The sequence below is a fragment of the Maylandia zebra genome, linkage group LG9 (genome assembly GCF_041146795.1).
Source record: "Maylandia zebra isolate NMK-2024a linkage group LG9, Mzebra_GT3a, whole genome shotgun sequence".
Lineage (NCBI taxonomy): Eukaryota > Metazoa > Chordata > Actinopteri > Cichliformes > Cichlidae > Maylandia > Maylandia zebra.
Window position 1 is genome coordinate 216,519 of NC_135175.1, and position 16,462 is coordinate 232,980.

At 42.0% G+C, this 16,462-nt stretch overlaps 2 long non-coding RNA genes across 3 annotated transcripts; both read right to left on the minus strand.

Moving 5' to 3' along the window:
* Positions 1–4,427: 4,427 nt before the first annotated feature.
* On the minus strand, positions 4,428–6,218 carry LOC143420446 (uncharacterized). 2 transcript variants are annotated; one of them, XR_013100276.1, is made up of 3 exons: positions 6,157–6,218; positions 5,824–5,919; positions 4,428–5,472 (listed from the first exon to the last, which is right to left on the minus strand). It is a non-coding gene; the product is annotated as an uncharacterized LOC143420446 (long non-coding RNA). The 2 variants fall into 2 exon arrangements; XR_013100275.1 differs by having other exon boundaries at positions 5,824–6,209.
* Positions 6,219–13,707: 7,489 nt separating this feature from the next.
* Positions 13,708–16,104, minus strand: LOC112431230 (uncharacterized). Its single transcript, XR_013100375.1, has 5 exons — positions 15,963–16,104; positions 15,094–15,123; positions 14,549–14,617; positions 14,268–14,342; positions 13,708–13,872 (listed from the first exon to the last, which is right to left on the minus strand). It is a non-coding gene; the product is annotated as an uncharacterized LOC112431230 (long non-coding RNA).
* Positions 16,105–16,462: the final 358 nt, after the last annotated feature.

Here is a 16,462-nt window from a genome sequence, read left to right on the forward strand (position 1 = left end):
TTCTTCAAACACCAGACATTTCCTTTGTTACTCTACGCAGTATTACCCTTAGGTTGGCTGAGGCGAGCTGACAGGGAGGGAAAACTAGGTCTCGAGTGAATTCCCTTGATACCAACCGTCAGGGGGAGAGGGAGGTAATGCAACTATGCACTCAGTTACCGCTAAGCCTAGTGATGGCATTTTAGAGATAAAGGAGTGTCTTTGTAAACATCAGGTTCAGTTGCATACTCTTATGAAGCAAATGTCTGTCCATTTTTCTTCTCAGACTGGACTAACCCCCACCTCTCCCTCAACTAGGCATTTTCGTTTTCAGGCCGATGGCAAGTCAATATAGGTTACATGGAGCTTGATATGACTGTTTTTGGTGGCATCCTGACAAAAATGGGCATAGTGGTAGAGGACCCTCCAGATGGACATATTCAGCAGCTAAGGAGTGTGCCTGGCCTCTTTTGTAATGAATATCATTAGCCGTTGTTACCGCCTACTGTTTGAGCGGTTCAGCTCTGGTCTGTTTGAATCTCCTGCCCTTGAAAATACCACTGAGACATGGAAGGAGACTCTTCATAAGTGTCAGTGCATTGAGGCTTTGAATACATTGGGGTACTTGGGTAAAGCCAAGGTCCACAGTCGAGCTGTTTGTGTCCCTGCTGGTTCTTTGAAATGGATTTTTGATATGAGTAAAATTCCCTGAACTTTTGGAACAAACATCATAGCATGTGTGTGTGTGTGTGTGTGTGTGTGTGTGTGTGTGTGTGTGTGTGTGTGTGTGTGTGTGTGTGTGTGTGTGTACACCACCTCCCTCCAAGTGTGTGTCCATCTGTTCCTCTATTTGTCACACTGCTTCATCTCTAAATCTTTTGCTTAGTGTTCTTCTGTCGGTCCTATAGATGTGGTTTTAACAAGATCTGATATTTAGTGGTCATGTTGATGTTATTCCTTTGTTAGTGGACCTCAAAATCAGACTGTTTGTGTGCATGTGCATAACAAAAGATATGATAAAACATGAGATTACACTATGGAGTAATAAAGTAGTAAAAGTAGCTGACTTCCTGTCCTTACAAAACCTCTTGATTTGACTTGATTTCATCAGACTGCTAAACACTGACCACTAATATATATATATATATATATATATATATATATATATATATATATATATATATATATATATATATATATAGTGTTATGTCATCATATATAAATATATGCATATTTTGTAATGTGCATTCATTCTTATATTTGTACTTGTATTTATTCCTATATATTTTTTTGTTTTTTATGTTTCTTGTGTTGTGCACACCTCTGTTGCTTGTAATGCTTGCACACAAGAATTTCACTCACATGTGCTGGACCAGTGTAAAGGTAATGTGATGTAACAATAAAAGTGATTTGATGTGATGTTTCTGATGAATTTCCTGTCTTTTCCTGAGGACTGTTTCTCCAGCTAAATGTCACAGAGAACATCTTATTAGCCAATTATTCTAATATAAACTTTGTAAATGTCTATAACAGTTTTAAGGGCCATAAAGCTCCACAATACATATTCTGAAGTACCACCAACACATAGAAAACTGCATTTGTACTACTCCACTCTTGGTTGTCTTTATACAGAGATTGAAAAGGCAAAGTGGTTTGTAAGTTTTCCCTGTAATGCTCTAAAACTTAAAACTAGAATTTTAAAATGGAACCTAAATCTGATTGGTAGCCAGTGCAGCGACTTTAAAACAAGAGTCATACAAGCTCCCTTGTTAGAGCGGGTCAGTAGCCTCACTGCAGAGTTTTGAACAACCTGTAGACAAGCTAGCCCGTTCTTGTTTAGACAAGTAAATGGGCTGTTACAGTAGTCAAGTCTTGTAGAGACAAAAGCATGTATTATCATCTCAAGTTCACTTGTTGACTCGATGGAAGTTTTGAAATGTTCCTCAAGTGAAAAAGCAGGTTCTTACTATCTGATTTAAATGTCCCTCCAAAGAAAAAACTTCATCAAAAATAACACCTAGATTTCTAAGGTTATGCCTCTGTGAGGAACCTAAGTCACCCAGTGGCAGTTTAATATCAGGTATTGCACTGTCGGGTGCAATAATCAAACTTTCTGTTTTGTCTGGGTTAAGCTGTAAACAGTTATTGTTCGAACATTGTTTAATGTTGGTTAAACAGTCAATCAGACCGGAGAGCTTGTGAACTTCAGAAGGCTTAAATGAATAAGGCAAGGCAAGGCGCTATAGTATAGTATAGCTGAATATCGTCAGCAAAAGATGATAAGATACTTCAGGAAACTGCCGTATTATCTGGCCTAAAGGGAGAAAGTATATTAAAAACAGAATAGGTCCCAGCACGGAGCCCTGAGGAACTCCACACAGCAGCTCTGTAGATTCCGACATGATCTGATTTGCAGCCACACTAAAACTCCTTTCCAGATATGTAGGATAAAAACCAGTCTAGAACAGAGCAGACATCCCAACAAGGTCTCTCAGTCTGTTTATCAGGATGGTATGGTTGACTGTATCAAAGGCTGAGGTGAGGTCTAACAAGACTAGGACTGTGTATTCTCCGGAGTCTGCTGACATCATAATATCATTAGTGACTTTTAGTAGTGCTGTCTCAGTGGAATGCCATTTACGAAAACCAGATTGAAAACAGTCATAGATGTCCCATATAGCAGACAGGTCCGGCCCGGATCTGGTGTCAAGCTGGCACTGCTGGTTGACTTCTGGCATGGTAAGTGTTATGTCATCCAGATATGGGCCAGGGCAGGTGCAGATGGCACTGTTTATGTGATGACATGCCACATCTGGCCTGATTGTGGTTTGGCTTATGCGGCCCAGGCTCATAAAACAAACAAACAAAAAAAAAAAAACAGGTCTGGCCCAGATTCGGCATCAAGCTGGCACTTCTGACTGACTGGTGTCATGGCAGAGTGTATGTCAACCATATGTGGGCCAGGTCTGGCAATGATGGCACTATTTATGTTCATATTTTCCTATTTTAGTTAGAAGACCCAAATGCCATGTTGCAATACTATACTGCTATGGTAGCCAACATTTCAAATGCAGGTTTGAACGGTTTGTGAGTGTACACTTTATCCAAAACCTAGTGAGGAGTTACTCATGTTTACCACCGGGTGGCTGTAGCTCAGGAGGTAGAGCAGGTCACCTACTGATTGGAAGGTTAGTGGTTCAATCCCTGGCTCCTCCAGTCTGAATGTCAAGAGTGAATGTGTATGAATGTAGTTAGGAAGCACTCAGCGAGATAGTGGGTGAATGTGGCATGTTATATAGAGCACTTTGAGTAATCGGGGAGAGTAGAAAAGCACGATATAATTGTCAGCCCATTCACTGTGTGAAAAGGGTTTCCTCAAGTTAATTTTGCACTGTTATGTTCCGTCACATGTTGTTATTACATGCTTTGATTAAGGTACACATTAGGCTGACATCTGGAGCCAGAGCTGAAACTGTTCTGGGCCAGCACAGGGCCAGCAGTGTGTCTGCAACTGGCCTTACGTTGGCCCATGTGTGGGCCACATCTGGCAAACCAGATCTGGGCCACCAAAGGGCCGTCATTCTTTGCGGTATGTGGGCTATGTGTAAGCACAATGTGTGGCCAGATCTGGGCCATACCAATTTTGCTATGTGGGTCCATGTATGCTGTAAGGTGGACAGCAACTGTCTTCTCAAAGAGTTTTGACATAATGGGATGGGAGTTTGGAGAGAGGTCTAAAATGTTGAAGTAGTGTTGGATCCAGGTTGGGGTTTTTTAAGCCTTGGTTCCACAATGGCATGTTTAAAAAAGCTGGGGAACACCCCAGTCTGAAGAGAAACATTAAAAAGGTTCACAACCCAAGGACCAATGGTGTCAAAGGCATTGATGAAAAGCTTAGTGGGAATAATATCTGATGGGCTTGAGGATGGCTTCATTTTGTCCACCAGATCTGCTATTTCATCATATGTCACCGTTGTAAAAGTTGACCCGGAGTGTAAAGGGAGTGCCTCACTTGGAGAACAAGAAAGCTTTGGGGAGATTTTAGCATTGATTTCTTTAATCTTATCAACAAATAATTGGAGGAGTTTATTACTGTCTGCTTTAGAGTGTACATCTAAAGGTACCACATCTGGGGATAATATAGCACTCTTTTGTCAAAAAGAAACTTGGGATTTCTCTTGTTTTTTGATATGCGTCTACACTGTAAACCCGAATAAGTTACCAGAACTCAAAAAAATTGAGGCAATCGATTGCCTCAATTTTTTTGAGTTGATCAACTCAAAAGCCAAATTTTTCCAGAACATAAAAGTTTGGATTACATGGTACTTGTATCTTTTGAGAACGGTCAACTCAAATATTTGCAGTTAATATGACTTAAAGTTTCAAGTTTACAAATTCAAAGAAATAAGTTCACAGAACTTATAAAAAATAAGTACACAACTACAACATTTTTATGTTAACAAAACTCAAATGTTTATTAGTTTGTGTTGTCATTATTTTAAGTACACGTTAGTCAAATATGTTGACTACTTGATACTTAAAAACATGTGACCCAAAACTTAAAATTTTTGAGGCAATTGATTGCCTCAATTACACTGAGTATCGGTAACTTAATATGCAAAAGTCATAAACATTTGCCATTGAACAGTATCTTGCCTGCTCCCTTTTAGCACTATGTTGAAATTAAATACATTTAAAAAAAAAAATTACATAAATTAAAAATAATTAACAAAAACATTTATAAATTAAAATAAGTAGACCAAAAATTGTTTAGTCAGGAAAACTGTCAGAGTAATGAAAAATAATAATTAATAATATCAAAATGTGCTTTTGGCTCTCTGGCTAATATCTGAATAAGACAACAAGGCAGCAATTTGAGTGGATTACAATGCTATTTGTTTTACATTAACCAGTATCAAACAGTGAAATTTAGGTCATCTTGCGCAGCCCACAATGTTTTGGAAATAGTATTACGAAAAACATTAAAACATACAAAACATTAGTGTTGCTTTGCATTATGTTAATGAGAACAAAGGCACATTGTATAGTTTGGACCTATTGGCTGAACACCTGTAGAGTAATCTAATAATGTTTTGAGGCATTATTTAGATGAAAGGAGAGAACTTTGAACTAGCCTTTTATAATGCTTCACCCTGCATCCTTCTTTCAGATGAGTTCCTACATAACCAAGTCATTCTTGAGGGTCTGTAACCTGGGTGACAGTTTACCACTTTCTAGACCAAATAAAATCTTTTGAGTAAATTCTAAAGTGTTGGTCAGGCCTTTGGGGTAGCTGAGGGGAAGTGCATAGATCAGTCCAAACATTACCAGGAAGGCTTCACCAAATCTGGGGAGACTGAACACGGCATCACTTACAATGACGACAGAGATTTTCACAGGTTGGTAGTGAACTGGACTTGTTGTGTGATGGTCACTGATGACAGTGAAGAGGGCCACTTCAACACCATCAAGCTCCAACTCATCAGATTCGTCCTGAATTAATGAAAAAGAGATACTAATCACAATCTAACCCAAGAAATACAACAGACGACATATAATTTCTCATTTTACCAACTCCCACTGAGATCCAATACCTCTTTTACAAGGGAGACCTGAGTCTCACTGTAAGAGGTGAAAAACAGAAGATCCATGTTCTGCACACATAAATCAGCTAATTCACCAGAGAATCAAGTGGTGTGAGATAGACTGAAACTAAGCTAAAGGAAATACACAGGAGTAGACTAAACAAAGGTAAGTCCAAACAGTGCATCAAAATACATGTTTGTACTTTGATGCACTGTTTATATACACAGTAGTATCTGTTAGATACTTAAGGACACTCACAGTGCAGGTTCTGAAAAATCCAGAGACATCCTCATGCAGATAGACAGGAAGGGCAGGGAGAACGGTAGTGCACTTGGTGTGGATATCATGGATTTCCTATTTCCAGATAAAAACAGAATTTTATATACTGGTGAGTTTACTGAACAACAACAAAAACAACAGTCAAATCAGAACATATGTCCACAAATAACCTGTTCACATCTTTAATACAGTCAGACAAATAGCAAACACAAAGTGGAGTAATAGCAAAATTCAAAAAGCTCATTTAAATCATTGAACCTGTCCAATGTTCCACTGGTTCAACCTATGAAATGTGTAACAATCTATTATTACCTGTTCATTGTGAATTCTTAGAATTTCAACCAGGGCATCTGCTGTCTTCCCAGTTTTTGATGCCCGGGCTGAATAAGGTCATCAGTCGAGGAAGATGGCGGTCAAGTTCAGTGTAGAATGTATTGGGCAGGTTCTGATTTGTAATCCGCTGAAACTCTGCATACAACTACAGCAGAAGGACAATACAGTTCAATTTGAAGAATCTCACACATCTTTATAAAGCAGCAAAAAGCTGCCACATGAGTAAGAATTACAATTTTCATTTTAAACAGAGCTGATCCATATTACCTCAGACTCCATTTTTAGAGCAGGCCAGAGGTCCAAGAGCTCCTTCACAACCCTAACCCTGCACATATAGTTTAAAATATAGCGTTTCTAACAAGAAAACTGCTTGAAAGCACTCTCACTGCAGACAGGCATCTCCGTTGTGTAACTGCAGGGACAACGGGCTTGTTTGGACCCAACTATTCTGAGTCATGAGAGGGGGTTTAAAAATTTAGAGAGATTAAAATACTTTGTTTCATACTAGGCGACCGGGCGCCACCTCTAGAGCAAGTAGTATCTAACTTTTTAAACAGCCTGCGACCCTCATTACAACAACTTAATGCTAGCTCTGCAAGCGCAAAGTTTCCTTCGGGGAGAGCAGCAAAGCACATAAAAAACACGGACCGACATTTCTGCTATTCTTTTCGACACGCACCCAAAATACAACTAAATATTCGTATTTTAACAATAAACTAATATCAACATTGAAAACTTACTGTAAGTCCAGTGATGCTAGTTGCTGCCGTTAGGTCCAACTTTCTCCAGTCGTCCGTGTTGCCTCTTTGGTGCTGTTCCCGCCCATATACCTTTACTTCTTCTGTGTTTCGTATTAATGCTCATTAGCGCCGCCTTCCGCTTCGGAGGGTGAATCAGAGATTAACTCGGAATAAAAATTGATTCCTGCAGCTGCTCAACACTTACGGAAAAAATTAAAAATATATATGTAGGACACAGTGATAAAACAATGAATATTAAAATAAATACATTTTGTCTTCCACTAATGCATTTAAGACAATTTGATTTTACTTATTTGGTGAAACACTTTGAGATTTTATTGTATTTTAGCATGTGCTACATAAATTAAGTTTATTATTAAATCCTACCTACTTGAAACAACAAAAATAACAGGACTTTACCATTCTTATATGTCCTAACTTAACTGTCTTACGTTGTGCTTAAGTTATGATTTTAAGTGATGCTTACTTAATATAGAAATAGTTAAATTCAATCAAATATTATTAGTTTCATTTACTCAAAAAGAAGAACATGTTATACGAACTTGACATATTTAAGTTAACAGAACTTTTTTTAAGACTTTGAGTATACACTACTTAATCTGTTTAATTACTTTGAACATTCGGGTTTACAGTGTAGAAAAATATTCTGATCTAACAGTTTTCACCGTATCATTTAAGGAGAGCATGAGATCTCGAAGATGGAGCCTGTGTACTTCAAGTTTGGTTTTCTTCCATAGTCGTTCCCTTTTGCGGCATATTCTCCTTAAATTTAAGATAGACTCATTTATCCAAGGGCATGTCTTCTTTTGTAAGGCCGATTTTGTTTTAATAGGTGCCACTTGATCCAAAATGGATGTGCATTTTCTATTAAGGATAATGGAATGATGAATAAGGATGAAGGATGAATAAGAGTATTTACATTATGTTTGACAGTAAAGAACTGTCAAACATAATGTAAATAATTTATCGCGAGGACACAGTGATAGTGAGGTAATCAACAGAATCCAGAGCATCAGATGAGAAGGATCCAGTCTGTACTGGTCTGTACACGTTTCCAAACAAATCCGGAAGGCTAACTGGCAGCAAAAACCGGGGACGTCTCCAGGCCAGTCGGGGAATCTCTGATCTGTAGGCTCGTCTAATGTGTACCTGTATGCCGGCCCTACAGCCTCTTTTCCTCAATTTCTTCATGGAATTGCCTAAGGCACATTTCATAAGTAGCAAGAAGTAATCCGGCGAGGAAGAAGAGCACACAAATGGTGGGGGGAAAGTTTACTTATTACTGTCCCAATCATCATAAAGGCGTTCCATAGACTCTTTGATGTGGAGCAGGGAAGAACGGTCATAAATCACAGCAACATAGCTATGATATAATAGCATAAAATACAATACAACGCAGACACCTCCCTTCCTTCCCTCCCCATCTCCAGCTGCCTCCCTCTTCCCGCTCCACCACAACCACCCACACATGCAGGACCTTGGAGTAGGGGTATGTCACCAGGGTGCAGAGGAGGCCACCCCCCGTCCCCTTCTGGCTGCCTCTGCCTCAATTTTATCCCACAACTTAGACATTCACATTACTCACACTCTCATTACACATACATATAGGATCTTGGGGGTGGGCACGATACACGGAATCCAAAGTACCATCAGGGTGTACACCCCATGCCTGGCGTCGTTGCCCGCCTCTCAATGTTAAATACACGTAGACATTGAGGGCTAGCAGGAGGGACCATGCGCTTACCTGCTGCTCTCTGGCAGGTAGCTCCATGCCCTCCTGGGTTTTAAATGCACCTTAGAACACACATGCATCAACACTACAATGAGCGGGTGGAGGGAGGTTTGGAGTCTTCTCTCACCCCCATTCTCTGCGACCTGCTGGAGCGGGGGTGCTAGGAGGAGGAGTTGGCCGTCCGACTGCGGTCTGGATTGTGGGGCCTCCCTGCTGCTGCGGAGTCGGGGCGGTCTGCCTCCCCCCACCGCAGGGAAAAGGGTAACACCACCTGGGTCTGGGGGCAGTTCCCCCCCTCCAGGGGCAAGGGTACCTAGACCCGGTTTGTAGAGTACGCTTGGGGAGTGTGATCGTGTGTACAGCGTCTCTTTATGTCTGTCTCCACGTTGGTTGAGTGTGGAGTAAGTGCATATGAGAGCATGAGGGTGGGAATGGATGTTTGTATATGTGTGTGCCTGTATGTCTGTGTCTATATGTCAGGTTGGGTGTCAGGCGCCACCTCTCTGGGGACATCTCAGGCCCTCCAAGGTTTGGAGGCCTATCTCCCCCTACCACCACTTCCCCTGCCAGTGTCGGACTCCCTCAGACATCGGTGCATTGGTGGTTCTTTGTGTCCGGGGGTGGGCGTCCAGGTACACACCGGCTCACTCCTTGGCGGCCGCTTATCGGGGCCTGGAGCCTGGGGCTCGCTCGGGCCACTTCGGAGGTGGGGTGCCCCCGGCCTCTCGGCCTGGGGCTCGGTCACTCAGGCACGGCTGGCTGCCGGCGGAGCTCACGGGCGCGTCACTGCAACTCCCCCTGGTTTCTGCTCCGCGGCTGCTGAGTGAGCCCTCATCTGGGACTCTCCTCAGCTCTTTCTGGGACAGTGGCGCGGCTGCTCCTCTGTTGGTCTTCCTTGGTCTCTTGTGTTCTGGGGGCCTCTGGATGTCTGGAGTTTTGATCTCCTCCATACCTGCTTCATGCCCTGGAGGACGGGGCTGTGGCCCCCCCACACCCTCTAGCAGATCATTACATGAAGGAACCTTTTAAAAAACAAAAAACAAGCGCGTCCATGCTCACAGGTGTACACACGGGTGATCACACCCACAAACTACACCCTTTTTGGCTCCTACCTCAAAGCACACTGTGTTCTGTTGATCTTATGTGCTGCACAATAATGTTTAATATTTAGTATTTACTGTCATATTCCCATATATCATTGTGATGTTGTTTATTCTATTACTCTTGTTCTCTTCTGCTTGTTTTCTTTTTTCTTTCTCAGCAGGTGACCCCGGTGATTGATATATGCATTTTTTTCTTTTTTTCTTCTTTTTTTTCTCTGCCCGTTCTGTTGGTTTTTGTCTTTTGCCCTTCTCCCCCGTCCCTCTTCTCAGCTGTTTCTCTTTCCCTCTTTCTTTCTCCCCTTCTTTCCCCCAGTCAAGTCTGTCCCATATTCAGTAAGTGAAAATAAAATAAACAATAAAAGGTGAATCAAATGGACCATTATGGCAAGGCTGGGATGGTCAATTTGGTAAAGTAAATCCGTTGGGCATCTTTCTTTGCCTTTAGACAACAATTCTGATGGCAAAAGAGCCAAACGGGACAGGCAAAAAAAAAAAAAAAAAAAATACAACGCAGACAGGTAGAAGTCAAGCTGAGCAAAGGGGCCATCTTCCTGTCACAGTCAGCTGATCTTCAAACTGATGTCATGATTTGGTTTTGTTTTATTTATATAGTAGTAATTTTTTGTTTTCTATCATGCCGGCTCGGACGTCGCCCGGATCAACAAGGTCCGCGTCAGGTGTTGAGGAACCAGGGCACCCTGACGAAAAGTGGGCTACTGGAACAAGAAGGCATCGGTGGGCAAGAGATGAAAACAGGGCGTTGTTGGAATGCTACTACGCAAGTAACCCCGGCGGAAGGGGCTACATGAATAGGATGAGGGACCTATGGATTCTTCGATACCCAACATCCACAATGACGGCGAAACAACTAGTAGCTCAATGTTCCAACATTCGAAAGAAGGGACTGCTCTCACAGCTAGAGATTGACGAGGTACAACACAAATGCTACGGCAAGGAGGAGTCAGGACGCCAGGTCAGGGGGGAGATATCATCACCCCCACCCGAGATTGGGTACATAGCCCCAAGTGCGATAGGAGAAGAATCGTTGAGTGCGAGAGGAACTGACCTGAAAAATAGGATCATGGCCAAGCTTGAAACCTGGATCCCCCGTAGCCGGTTACCAAGATTACGTGAAGTACCCTCAGAAGGTCTGCTAGATGATGTTAATGCAGCACTACGGGCAATACCTACAACCACGATTACCGACACTAACAAGCTGATCTACAATACGGCAACAGTGATCAGTGAGATGCTTGGCTACAAGTTGAACAGCCACAAGGGGCAGTACCCTCCATGGAGAAGGAGGCTAGAGGGCAAGATCAAAGTAGCACGGAGGGAGGTTAGCCAACTAACGGAGTTGCAGAAAGGTGCGACAAATAAGGTGCCTAAGAAATACAGCAAGCTGTCCATACCTGAGGCCTTGGAAACTGCCAAGCAAAGACTCACAGCCTTGGCCAGCCGCTTGAGGAGGTACACCAGAGAGATAGAAGGCAGGAGAATAAACCAGCTGTTCTCCACAGAACCAGCAAAGGTGTACTCTCAGTGGCAAGGGAACAATAAGAGAACAGCACCACCAAGGCTGGAGACGGAGCAATACTGGAAGAGCATATGGGAGAAGGATGCAACCCATAACGGCAATGCTCAGTGGCTAGAGGATCTGAGGGCTGACCACAGCGACCTCCCTGAACAGGGTCCAGTAACCATCACAGTGGCAGATATCCAAGAAAGGGTCTCCAGTATGAAGAGTTGGACAGCACCAGGGCCCGACATGGTTCACGCCTACTGGCTGAAGAAGCTGACTGCACTCCACGAGCGTCTGGCAGCACAAATGAACCAGCTGCTAGTTAACGAGAGACACCCGGAATGGCTAACCGAAGGTCGGACGGTCCTGATCCCCAAGGACCCCAAGAAGGGACCGGTCCCCTCCAACTACCGACCAATAACCTGCCTCAGTACTACATGGAAGCTCCTGTCAGGCATCATATCGGCTAAGATGAACAGGCACATGGGTCAATACATGAGCGGGACACAGAAAGGGATTGGCAAGAATACCAGAGGCGCAAAACACCAGCTGGTAGACAGAACAATCAGCCGAGACTGCAAGACCAGACTGACCAACCTGTGCACTGCCTGGATTGATTACAAGAAGGCCTATGACTCAATGCCCCACAGCTGGATACTGGAATGCCTAGAATTGTACAAGATCAATGGGACCCTAAGAGCCTTCATCAGGAACTCAATGGGGATGTGGCGTACAACACTAGAGGCCAACTCCAAGCCCATAGCACAAGTCACCATCAAGTGCGGGATCTACCAAGGAGATGCTCTGTCCCCACTGCTGTTCTGCATAGGCCTGAACCCCCTCGGTGAGATCATTAACAAGACTGGCTACGGATACCGACTACGGAACGGAGCAGTTGTCAGCCACCTCCTGTACATGGATGACATCAAGCTGTATGCCAAGAGTGAACGAGACATCGATTCACTGATCCACACTACCAGGCTATACAGCAATGACATTGGAATGTTGTTCGGACTGGAGAAGTGTAGTCGGATGGTAACAAAGAGAGGGAAGGTAGTCAGAACTGAGGGGATTGAACTACCAGAAGGCAACATTGCAGACATAGAGGACAGTTACAAGTACTTGGGGATCCCACAGGCGAATGGGAACCAGGAAGAGGCCGCTAGAAAAGCTGCAACCACCAAGTACCTGCAGAGGGTCAGGCAAGTCCTGAGGAGTCAGCTGAATGGTAAGAACAAGATCCGGGCCATCAACACGTACGCCCTGCCCGTGATCAGGTACCCTGCTGGGGTAATAGGCTGGCCAAAAGAGGAGATAGAAGCCACTGACATAAAGACAAGAAAGCTCCTTACCATGCATGGAGGGTTTCACCCCAAGTCCAGCACCCTGAGGCTGTACGCTAAGCGGAAGGAAGGGGGCCGGGGACTGGTGAGTGTCAGCACCACAGTCCAGGATGAGACAAGGAACATCCAAGAATACATTGGGAAGATGGCCCCAACTGACCGAGTGCTCAGTGAATACCTCAGGCAGCAGAAACCCAAGAAAGAGGAGGGAGACGAGGAACCATCATGGAAGGACAGGCCCCTGCACGGTATGTACCACCGGCAGATAGAGGAGGTGGCTGATATCCAGAAATCCTACCAGTGGCTGGACAAAGCTGGACTGAAAGACAGCACAGAGGCACTAATCATGGCAGCACAAGAACAAGCTCTGAGCACAAGATCCATAGAGGCTGGGGTCTATCACACCAGGCAAGACCCCAGGTGCAGGCTGTGTAAAGATGCCCCAGAGACAATCCAGCACATAACAGCAGGGTGCAAGATGCTAGCAGGCAAGGCATACATGGAACGCCATAACCAAGTGGCCGGCATAGTGTACAGGAACATCTGTGCCGAGTATAATCTGGAAGTCCCGAGGTCAAAATGGGAGATGCCCCCAAGGGTGGTGGAGAATGACCGAGCTAAGATCCTGTGGGACTTCCAGATACAGACGGACAAAATGGTGGTGGCTAACCAACCGGACATAGTGGTGGTAGACAAAGAGAAGAAGACGGCCGTAGTGATCGATGTAGCGGTTCCGAATGACAGCAATATCAGGAAGAAGGAACACGAGAAGCTGGAGAAATACCAAGGGCTCAGAGAAGAGCTCGAGAGGATGTGGAGGGTGAAGGTAACGGTGGTCCCCGTGGTAATCGGAGCACTAGGTGCGGTGACTCCCAAGCTAGGCGAGTGGCTCCAGCAGATCCCGGGAATAACATCGGAGATCTCTGTCCAGAAGAGCGCAGTCCTGGGAACAGCTAAGATACTGCGCAGGACCCTCAAGCTCCCAGGCCTCTGGTAGAGGACCCGAGCTTGAAGGATAAACCGCCCGCAGGGGCGTGCTGGGTGATTATATATACATACACACACACACACATATGTGTGTGTATGTGTATATGTGTGTGTGATTGTATGAACATAAGTCAGCATACTTAAAATGTAATTTCTTTTCCTTTTCCAGCAGTCTCAGTTCCCCCAGCTTTCACGGCAATCCTCAAAGCCCTTCTGGACACGCTGGGAAACCCCTTCCTTACCGCCACTGTAACAAACAAAAGTCACAGTTCTATTACTTTTATCAGAGTTAAAATAAAAATGTGATTTATGTTAGCTGGCTTCATTTAGCAAACAGATATTTCTGTTTATATAGATACAGATATTAATACAGATATATTTTACGCATAATTTTACCTCTTTTTTTTCCTAGATGGGAAGTCTATCCAGTTCACATTACAGTAATGCTAACACCCCTTTTGGTCGTCTCTCCTTACCTTCCAGCATTCATAAATCTGTTGACCTTCTTTGTCTGAGACCAACCACTACAATGCATCATCACCTATTTGTATTGGTAACTTACTTTACAACCTATTTTAATGGTTGCAAAGTAAGTTACTTGTGCTGTATGCAATTTTAGATACACAGAAAGTCTTCACTTACTATATATGGCTGTCATAGTGTCCTTATCAAGGGCAGTTCTTCACTCTGCGCCGATGTCCGTTTTGCTCTGTCCTCCTATAAAAAGCATGAACATTTGAGTGTTTGACTAGTTTTAGATTTCCAAAAATTAGATTTTTGTACAACTAAACATTTGAACTACAATATATGCTATTGAGCGATACTTTTATGGGTAATTTTTGGTAAAGAAACTGGTGACAGAGTTGTAGGCTTTTTAAAGTACTATTAGCTAACCATTTGAACTGACTTTCAAAGCTGATTACCTTTTAAATTGCTGTGGATCAAAACCTCCAGTGGGAAGGCGGCCATTAGAAGAACACGCACCATTGAACCTGAAAATAACAAAAACAAACAAAAAACAGAACAATATATAAGAGTCCGGTAGGGTAATAAATCTCTTCTGAAGCAATATAGTTCATTTTGGGTGAAAAACAAAACATTCCTCTAAAATATATATACTGACATCAGCAATCAACATCATGATTGTAATTATTTCCTTTTTAGTACATCTACTGCTGTTTGCATGTGTCAAGCACTACGACTGTATCTATGCATATAAATTCACCATATATATCCAGCAAAAATGTTTTGTTATAGTCAAAAGGAAAACAAACAAAGGCATTCAATCAGAGGTGAGAAATTAATTGGGAATATGAATTATAGGTGAACTATTCTTTACCTACTAGCAATCAAGCTTCTTTAACCAAGAAGCTTGAAATATTTGAATGTAAAGTAAAATAAAAATAAATAAATAAATAAATAAATAAATAATAAAAATAACATGATGTAATTAAAATGCACAACTTACATTAAGGAAATCTGCATTTGTATCCACAGGCTAAAAGTAAAACAGTAAATGTGTTAGTAATAGTACAGGTATTTGTAAAAAAAAAAAAAAGAGGCAGTAACTGTGACGCTTCTAGTGGGATGCTAAATGCAGAGATTTATATTTACAGTATAATACTGCATGTACGGGTAGCTGTGTTGTGAACTGTAACTGAATATTAGAGAATCTCAGAGAAATTAAATGTATTTATTTTTTGAATTTATCAATCATAAAACCGTCTGTTTTGAAGGCCTGTTACGATAGCGACTTTTTGTTGGTCGGTATATTGCCCCATAAACAATTGCGACAAGTTATGTCATTGTCATTTTAAGACCATTTTATGTCTTTGAATGTATAATCATAATATAACACCATAATAATGCAAGATCTACACACTTTCAATTAACAAACCAACATCTAATTCTTAAAGTATTTAGATCATGGAAATTAGGAATCAAAATATTAGATACCTTAAAAACTTGAATAAATAGTAAATTTTCTAACAAATAGAAAACAATGTTATTTAATGTTATTGTTTTGTTATCATTATATTTTATTTTTGTAAATATAATGGCAGATAAATTACATCATCAACAATTATTGAGGTCATGTACATGTATTGTGTGTTAAGTCGATATATCGATTATTGTGATAGGCCTACTGTTTTGGTATCATAACGAGCTTGTCAAACATGCATGACAACTAAACAATGTCTAAGCAGTAGTATTGGTCTGAATGACAACAAACATAACTAGTGTTTTGGAAAATCTGTTAGAAAACAGTTATTTCAATAATTATGATTAGCATGTGACACAGACACCGCATAAAAAACTACAACAACAAATACTTACTTTAGGAGGATGGGGGAGGGCAGCATGAGGTTGAGACTTTGACATCTGTAAAAAACAAATTCATGTATTACAAACAAGTCACTTAAAAATACATTAATGTGGCAGACTGTTCCCTGTTCAGATGCAGTGTATAAGTACAATCAGGGCTGTCACAACAATCTGTAGCCAGAAGGAGAGGTAGGATTTCTGTGAAAGCCAAATTAAATGTGAATAGGCTTTGATAGTTATTGAGAAGGCAGAATAATAAGAAAAGGCAAAAGTACGTCACAATATAATTAATTAAGTTACATATTTTGATTACCAAATTATGGAAGCGTGGAGCTGCCACCCAGGCAAAAGAAAAATAGAGCTGTATCACGTTATGACGTGAAATGTTTATTGTTCTAACATTATGCTTTTCATGTTTGTATAATATAATATCACGTTATTATAATATACATAATTGTCACGTTCGCACAATATTGTACGGACGTGATAATTATGTACATTTTTCGTACAAT